At 35.9% G+C, this 9,727-nt stretch overlaps 1 protein-coding gene across 1 annotated transcript in view; it reads left to right on the top strand.

Moving 5' to 3' along the window:
- The first annotated feature begins 430 nt into the window (after positions 1-430).
- Positions 431-9,727, top strand: part of LOC117421533 (2-hydroxyacylsphingosine 1-beta-galactosyltransferase-like) — a 49,541-nt gene continuing 40,244 nt past the window's right edge. The window contains exon 1 of the mRNA XM_059031122.1: positions 431-633. The gene's annotated coding sequence lies outside the window, so the exon portion shown is untranslated. The remainder of the gene's footprint in view (positions 634-9,727) is intronic.

Raw genomic sequence — 9,727 nt, 5'->3', positions numbered from 1 at the left:
AGGATTAACCAATATGCCAATAACACCATTCGCCATAATATGCATTGGGCCCCCAAAATATGGGTTAGTGTAGGGCACCACATCCTTTAATCCGGCCCTGAATGGGGTATAAATGTCTGTAGAGCCATCCTCAGAATTTACAGTGGTTTAATCCTCTGCAGGTCATAAAGCCAGTAGGTCACTTAATACTAATCCCTAGCTATAACGGCCTCATTCACTGAAATATATCTATTATTATTTTATTTAACACAATAGTTAAACTTATGTGGTATATTGTATTACTTTTGTTACATGCTGCACTCCTAATAAAACTCTGAATTATTTTAATAGGAAACAACAATGCATACAGCTCGTATCTTAATTACGAAAATCGAGGGATGGCCCACCTGTGAATCTGCTTTTGTTTATGCAACAAGTACACCTACCCTCAGCCATTCCCAATTCTCGCGTATTGGATCCTTACAGCCCCGCCTCCCCATGGTAGGCAGGCTGATTTATTGGCAAGCTGCAGTTCTGGAGAGTTGTGGCTGCTGAAAACAGGGATTTGTTACAACGTATCTTCACCATCACATTGCATATACTTGATTGCGATAGTCTTAACAGGATTCGCCTGAAAAAAGGTCAGCTCACGAGGTAAGGACATAATCATGCAATTAAAGTGGACTAAACAAAAAAAAAAAATACTCTGCCTGTTGATATAGTGTCTGTGTATGGGAATGTAATCGATACACCAGTTTTATGCACCGGTACGCTTGTAAACTGGTGTGCGAGTGGCATCGGGTAACAGACACACGGAAAGTCTGGTTTGACAGACGCCAAGTTAGAAGAGAAGTTTAAAAATTGTAGCAGAATTATATTACCTAATAATACTGCATGAAAAAAAAAATATATATATATAATGTATAATGACATCGAGGAACAACACTGGGTGGCTATAATAAGTAATAATACTAACACGTTTGGTCACTAATTATTGTAGATGTTTAAATACAAGTTTATTTTGAAATAATACCTGCTGATTGAATAATTATTTAAATTAATAAAGTAGCACCCTAAAATTAAGCTTAACCCATCGTTGTGCTGTCCGGAAATACCTTAGTCTATCTCTGTTACTTTAAAATGGGTGCGGCAATTAACCTCTGCCCTGTACCCGTGTTTTCCTGTATTGTTTTTAAATGAACTAATAATTGTCTGGAAGTTTGGCTGAACTCTAAAGAAGCTTACCACCGGATAGCTGGTACCTGATCACAAACAGATATCCAGCTACATGTCTGATACTATTACTGGAAATGCTTGACATAAAACCAACAACAAATTCAATATTAACACGTTCTGTACAGGGTCGGTAATACTTTGATAATGTAATCCACGGCTTTACTGTTTGTTACCGTAGCCTAACAATAATACATGAAAGCAGGTTATGAAACAATTGTGATACGGACAGCATTCAGTATTATTAATTACTTTGTAAATGCATTTTGCATTGTTGACTGCATTCAAAACATGATGTGATTGCAATGTATGATAAACTCTCAATGTGTTATAAGTTACCTTCCCAATTTTAAAATATCTGAACTTATTTGTTATGATCCAGTAGGAGATCAATCATTTTCAAGTTATTCTTATAGTGGTTCATAATATTAGTATAGTTCCACCTGCTGGGGTCAGCTAATTTAAAGCATATTTCTACAAAAGGCTATGTTAGAAAGCTGTCAAAGGTGTGTGCTGTCACGTGAAATTGGTAGACCGTAAAAAAAAGACGCTATGGTGTGCATGTGAACACTTCTGACATTAAAGGGAGGTTCTTTGGTAACTGAATGAATGTACAGGACCGAAGTGGCACTTTGTTATTTTTCAGATACAAAACAATTTGTTTTTGTTTAAAAATGTTACATTTTTCGTCTTTTATATCTAGGTGTAAATTAGGCTAATGTTTAATTTATTTGTTATCTTCAGGAGATCGATGGTAGTTCAATGTTTTATTTTATTCATTCTTTAACAAATGGCTGTATTAGAATATTTAATGAAATGTGTTTTCAGCAAAAAATTAATGTAATGTTTTTTTTTTTTTTTTTTAAAACGACATTGCTAGTTTGTATATGTGCGTGTGGTTGAGAAATGCTTCAAAAATATCGTTCCTACCATACCTCAGTGCTTCAATATGCGGCATTGAGGTTGCAGTACATTTTTCTATAGTAAACATTTATAAGAGCTGTAGTGGAGACCGGGGCTGGTTGTTACACTTTTTACTCTTTATTATTTTCCTCAATCTGTTGACATTCTGCGAGGTTATGTGCCTCCTTATAATGAAGAATAACTCCACGTACAAATTGATGTTTTTTTTTTTTTTTTTTCAGGGTAACTTTATTCCAAATATGATGTTTAGGCAGTTAAAAATGCGCCGGTCACCTGTGACAACCTGTCCCATACTGCCCCATACTGGGGTTGGTTGTCACAAAGTATGTTCTTGGTTTTACGGTAGACAATAATGCAACTTTTTAAAAAAAACAAAAAAACATAAAGTTTCTACTGTGTAATGAACGTAAAAAATACTGACCTATATATATATTTGAAATGTTGACCCATGCTACAAAATAATACCACAGCCTCCACAGGACCGGAGGACAAACAGTAAATAACTTAAATAAGCATTATATGGTGACATATCCCACATGTTGGTGTAAAAAAAAGTAGAAAGAAAAAATATAAGACTTCTTCCTATAGGATTTACATGTGACAACCAACCCCAAAAACTGTGACAACCTGCCCCAATCCAACTTTACATGACAATTTAATTCTCTCAGTACTACTGGGAGAACCTACTGGTTTTGTTTTTACACCAAAAGATAGCCAGTATCTGGTTCTATTAACATGGCCATCAGTTCAAACAAACTCCAATACTACTAAGAGTTATAACATAAATAACAAGATATACATTTTTTACTTTGGGTATGAAAAAAGTGAAATATGTGCTAACCTTTATTCTAGATGGAATTGACCTCAAATTACAAGATGGTTGAGTTCCAGACAATAGAACACACATTTCAGTGTTAGTATCACCTGCCTGCACCATCTAGTGTCATAGTTATGAGCACAGTGACAACCAACCCGTGTGACAACCAACCCCGGTCTCCCCTACTAACTGTTGTTGTGATTAGGGTTCAGTAAATAATACCTAGTTTCCATGGATAGCCAACTCAAGTCAATTTCAACTCGAGTGCACTCGAATTGGTCTGAATTCTCCCAGAAATCGAGTTGATGAAAAAGGAGGCGTTTCCATGTTTTTTCAGTGTTGTCAGATTGGGTGGGTTCACGCCCAATTGGGTTTGTATTTTTTGTATTGTGCATGAAAAAAATGGCTTTGGGCGGGTGCCTTTTTTGGGCATTTGTGCTGGTATTACATTTGGATATGTTTTGAATAGCTTACGATATTTTTAAGCAAAATACTAAACTATATAATTCACAACCCTTAGTGTTTACATCACTGTTGCTAAACATTGTAACAATAACACGCATCAATATCTGTCATGTGACGTACATGTCATTATTACGTTGGGCTACAAACGTAGCACTTTCTAAAAGGCACAGTCTGGTAACAGGCGTTATTGCAAGTTAGAATTTGGCTAAAAGGCTAAAACTGAGTGCCTCCCGCGTCACATTATCAGATACGCAAACAGTACTATTGAATAACAATTAGTTTTTACAGGAAGCATTCATTGATACACTTTCAAATTTGAAGGAAGTTCCACAAACTCACTAGAGTGCCATCAATCAATAATAAACAAACGTAGGCCTACCATTTCACTTTACACATTACAAATACGTCTGTGTACTAATAATAAAAACCAAGTATTTTATATTAGTTTACCTCGAGTTAGTCTTTGTCACCTGGATGGATATTGCAAAACTCATTGACCCAATATTTAGGTGTAATTTCTATAGTTTTTGCCATCTTTAAACAGCTTGTTGAGTTGTAAAAACACACTGGATACTGAAGTAAACTGCAACTACTTTTCAGCATGAAGGTGACACTGACAGTGCGCCTCATTCACCAGAAGCAGTTTTATTGAACAAGTATGTTTACTAAATTTAAATTGCCTGTGTCGATGATTATATATGATAAGTGTATTGATTTGGTTATCAAACATCCAAAAAAAGCCTTGTATGGTTTTTGCAAGTGTAAAAATAAAAATTCTGCGACAGCATAGAAAATCTGTGTTTTTCCGTGTTATTCCACAGCGAACTGATTCCTAGGATACTTGGTAATAAGCACATAAAACACAAACAAAAGTTGCAATTACAAATAGTGTAGTTGCTGTTTGTTACAATGGGAAACATCAGAGGTGATTGACACAACTTACGTTTCTGATTGGGCGGGTTTTCAGGTACAGGTGGGTGAGTTTTTGTAAAAATAGCTCAATCCTGTCCGAGTTATCACGTGAGTTGGGCAGGAAATACTTGCGAGTTAAAGGTCAAGACGTGCACTCACTGCAGATGGTATTAGTCAAATTGTCAATCACTTAAAAGATAAAACCATCTAGATGTTCTTTCGTGTTTGTTTCACGCAGTCCATATACTTCTGGCAGACAGATATGCAGAACAGGGAAAGAAGCGCCTGACAAAGGAAATAATGTGTCATATGTCAAAGTGGGTATGAGAATGGCAGTGATGAAGCCAATTTGCTTGAAAACATAAAGTAGAGCAGGATTTTCTATCAAAGGATTAATAAAATCTGGAATTTATCTGATGCGATCAGTAACCCAGAGGCAGTGTAAACTGCACCTGCTACTCAAGCGTGTTCCCGAGTTATGTGGTTCATGGAAACGTGGTATAAGAATTCAGCAGGGTAGCACTGCAGATGAAATGTGATTGTATTCTTTTGCATTAATGTTTTAAATTCAAGAATAAACTAATTTGATTGTCAAACACATGTAATGAGAATAATTCATTTATATAGACTATATTACAACTGCATTGAGAAAGGGCCATACAAATTCTTGTTACATTTTTATAAATGTAATTAAGCGAGTGCCCGTCGAGGATAGCTGTATCGTGTGATAGTTGACCGAGACGGGAGTTATGCGTCCCGAGCCGAAGGCGAAGGCGATAACGAAAGCCAAGGTCAACTATCACACGGTAGAGCCATCATTGAGAGGGCATATTGCTATTAGAAATCAATTTTTACCATTGTTTTCTTTAAAAAAAAAAAAACTAGATTTACCTTGAACTTGTACTGATTCGTTGTGTACCTTTCCGCTGAGTAAAGACATTTTAAGAAAATAGTCCCAAACATTTTAAAAATAAAAAACAAGGATGACATGCATATAAAGAGAAAAACAATTAGTGTTTATTTGGTAAATCGATTTTTTTTTTAAATTTCTTAGGGTTTTAATAATTTATAATCTGGGCATTGCCTGAGAAATTAATGGAGCAATTACTGGACAGTCCGTGTATGATGGAGTCTGAACTGCTTGTTATTGGAGCATCATTTGAACTGATTGGCTGGTGCGTTATTGACAGGAACAGGATTCACTGCTTGATTGTTTGGTTTTGAGCCTTGTTTGGAGGATTGTATTGTAGGCCAATTGTGTTTTTGCTGAACATTTGCTGTCCAATAGCTGCGACTTGAGCTTTCATTACGGTGTCCTGTTACAGACATTATTTCTATTGTCTCCAGACCAGTGCCAGATAGAAATTGAACAGCTGTTACTCTCACACAGGGATGTGTACCTTTTGGTGAGATTGGATTTTTCACTGATGGTAGTCATTCAGTTTCCAAGCATGTGTTTTTCCCAGTGGTTTGTAGGTATACATTTGTCATGTCAGTTTAGCTGTAAGCAGGAATATAATTAAGAAAGCCGGTATACATGCGGATTGATTTTAAATTTGATTCACAGTTGGTGCTGAGAAATTCTAGTGGGCTCTAATAAACGGTAGATGCTTGCTGGAATTTCTGGAAGCTGATTGGATGACGGTACTGAATCATTTTTTAATTGCACATAAACATAAATTGCATGATAAATGCATGATTAGTCACATATACAAAATAATGCATTTTATTAATTTTATTATTTATACTGTGAAAAACAATAATATACAGTTCCCACGGTTAGAAATGTAAATTTACCTTACCCCCCTTTGTAAACAGGTAAGGTAGAGTTTAAAAAGTATGATTAAATGAGTAATACACTCTATTATGTTAATTAAGTTAGAGGTATATGTAATATTAAAAAGTGTTATTAGTAAAACGATGTGATTTGTCAACATTAGTAAAATGTAGCTTTTAAAAAAAGCTTCCGACAACATTTTTAAAGTTTAAAACAGTTTGCTATATTTTACAATTTTATGGTAACCAATTTAAAACAAAAATGGCGATATGCAGGGTGTTCGATTAAAAGTACACAGATAGAAAATGACAAACTGGCACCGTGAACCCTCACTTTAATTTCAGAAATTTGTGCACTGTGACACCGTTTTGAATGATATCACTGTAATTGTGGTAAGAGTTTTTTCAGCTGTCATGTTTTTATGAATTTGATGTAGGCTATGTTTTACAAATATAGTGTGGAAATCAGAAATTTTATAATTCGTGAAAAATGCACTTGTGTGGTTATGGTCTGTATCGGTTTTTGGTCTGAAACTGTATCATTCGTATGTAGTTATTTTATCAGTAGCTATTACGGGGAACATTTGATGGAGAAGGCCTCCATCAAGGTCATGGAAATTGTGAATTTGAATAAAGTCAGTGAAATCTTGGAAATGGGTGTAAAATACATTCGATTAGGTGCTTCCTTTATTTCCCTTAAATGCAATATGTCATGCACTGAATCTGCCAGTATATGTAAATTGTTTGGTTGTGTATCATACAGCATTTACGTGTAGCTTTGTACGTCAGTGAATGAGACAGCTGTACGTCAGTGAATGAGACAGCTGAGCAAACAAGCACATAAATGGGTGACAGCTAAAATAAAAAAAAACAATTGTGAGTGAGCTGTTTTCTGTAGAAATAGAACAAATGCATCAGGGAACAGATGTGTACTGACTTACAGAGGCTTTCTTTACAACATGCTCTTTCAGAGTCGTGGAAAACTAAAGCCTGGTTCATACTTCTGCACAGATGAATGCGATATGTCAGGTGCAGACAGCTATAAAATCTGTGCAGCTTCCACTATTTGCTGTACAAAGAACGTATCATGTTGTAGCCCTTTTGACTGCACAGCTGTTGTTCATACTTTAAATACAGACTGCAAAAAATGGATACATTTGCATTTAAGTAGATGTGCTTAGTTTGTACCACTTATAAAAGTCCTCTCAACCAACAGAGAACCTGAAAGGGAGAATTTCAAACATTAATTAGTGATGTGGGTATGTGACAGTGAGAGAGATTTTAGGTATTTTAGAATGACAGGTGAAAGGTTTGACAGTCTGTGTTAAGGCTGTACGCCTTTCCAAAAAAGATGCATTTTGCAAGATTATAGATGTAATTTCTACTATGTAAAGTATGCACAGTAGCCAGGCATTTTAGAATGTCTTTTCAAACTGAATCTGTGGAAATCACTGTACAGTAGGTATTAAAGGGGTGATTCTGCTGTATTCCCAAATAATGTTATATAACCATCAAAAGACCTATGAGTTTATGTTGACTCAGAAATGTATTCATCTAGACAAGTGGGGAAGCTATAAAAAAGGCCAACAAAATTCTCAGACATATAGTGAAAAGTGTTGAATTTAAATCAAGGAAAGTAATGTTACAACATTACAATGCATTAGTAAGACCTCATCTAGAATATTGTGTTCAGTTCTGGTCACCTCGCTACAAAAAGGATGTTGCTGCTCTAGAAAGAGTGCAAAGAGCGACCAGAATTATTCCGGGTTTAAAAGGCATGTCGTATGCAGACAGGCTAAAAGAATTGAATCTATTCAGTCAAAATTCCAAAAGGTATTGACAATGTCGACCCAGGGGACTTTATCGACCTGAAAAAAGAAACGAGGACCAGGAGTCACAAATGGAGACTAGATAAAGGGACGTGCAGAACAGAAAGTAGGAGACACTTTTTTACACCGAGAATTGTGGGAGTCTGGAACCAACTCCCCAGTAATGTTGTTGAAGCTGACACCCTGGGATCCCTCAAGAAGCTGCTTGATGAGATTCTGGGATCAATAAGCTACTAACAACCAAAGGAGCAAGATGGGCTGAATGGCCTCCTCTCGTTTTGTAGTCTTTCTTATGTTATATGTGGGAACTATTGGTTTCCTTGGCAAATAATGGTTCAGCAGCAAGCAACATTACTAGATAAGATTAATGTTTGAACTATGTACTGTTAATATGTGTTTCCTGCGGTTATCCCTTGTCAACAATGCGACCATTAGTCTTGGTCAGTTTTTTTTACAGTTTTAATTTAAAATGTAAACAAGACATTTATTGTGAATCATCCTCTGATATATATATATATATATATATATATATATAATATATATATAATTAGTCAAGTTTACGGAAATGTATAGTTTCTAGAAAATTTTAGGAAATATCTTTTGTAGCAAAAGTTTTTACTTTGTGGAGGAGGAAAGTTACAAGAAATACAATTTTTCTTGTAAACTTTTTTTTTTCCTCATCCACAACAGCAAAACTTTTGCTACAAAAGATTTTTCCTATAAAGAACTTTCTAGAAATTATAAATTCAATGGGGTATGTAAAATTTAGACTAAACTGTGTTATACAGACGTGCTCAAATTTGTTGGTACCCTTACAGCTCATTGAAACAATGCGTCATTCCTCCTGAAAAGTGATGAAATTAAAAGCTATTTTATCATGTATATTTGCATGCCTTTGGTATGTCATAGAATAAAGCAAAGAAGTTGTGAAAAGAGATGAATTATTGCTTATTCTACAAAGATATTCTAAAATGGACTGGACACATTTGTTGGTACCCCTTAGAAAAGATAATAAATAATTGGATTATAGTGATATTTCAAACTAATTAGTTTCTTTAATTAGTATCACACATGTCTCCAATCTTGTAATCAGTCATTCAGCCTATTTAAATGGAGAAAAGTAGTCACTGTGCTGTTTGGTATCATTGTGTGCACCACACTGAACATGGACCAGAGAAAGCAAAGGAGAGAGTTGTCTGAGGAGATCAGAAAGAAAATAATAGACAAGCATGATAAAGGTAAAGGCTACAAGACCATCTCCAAGCAGCTTGATGTTCATGTGACAACAGTTGCGAATATTATTAAGAAGTTTAAGGTCCATGGAACTGTAGCCAACCTCCCTGGGCGCGTCCGCAAGAGGAAAATTGACCCCAGAGTGAACAGAAGGATAGTGCGAATGGTAGAAAAAGAACCAAGGATAACTGCCAAAGAGATACAAGCTGAACTCCAAGGTGAAGGTACGTCAGTTTCTGATCGCACCATCCGTCGCTTTTTGAGCGAAAGTGGGCTCCATGGAAGAAGACCCAGGAGGACACCACTTTTGACAGAAAAACATAAAAAAGCCAGACTGGAATTTGCTAAAATGCATATTGACAAGCCACAATCCTTCTGGGAGAACGTCCTTTGGACAGATGAGTCAAAACTGGAGCTTTTTGGCAAGTCACATCAGCTATATGTTCACAGATGAAAAAATGAAGCTTTCAAAGAAAAGAACACCATACCTACAGTGAAACATGGAGGAGGCTCGGTTATGTTTTGGGGCTGCTTTGCTGCGCCTGGCACAGGGTGCCTT

The sequence above is a fragment of the Acipenser ruthenus genome, chromosome 1, assembly GCF_902713425.1.
Source record: "Acipenser ruthenus chromosome 1, fAciRut3.2 maternal haplotype, whole genome shotgun sequence".
Lineage (NCBI taxonomy): Eukaryota > Metazoa > Chordata > Actinopteri > Acipenseriformes > Acipenseridae > Acipenser > Acipenser ruthenus.
The sequence above is the reverse complement of the archived record's forward strand: the minus strand, read 5'-3'. Positions and strand labels throughout refer to the sequence as shown.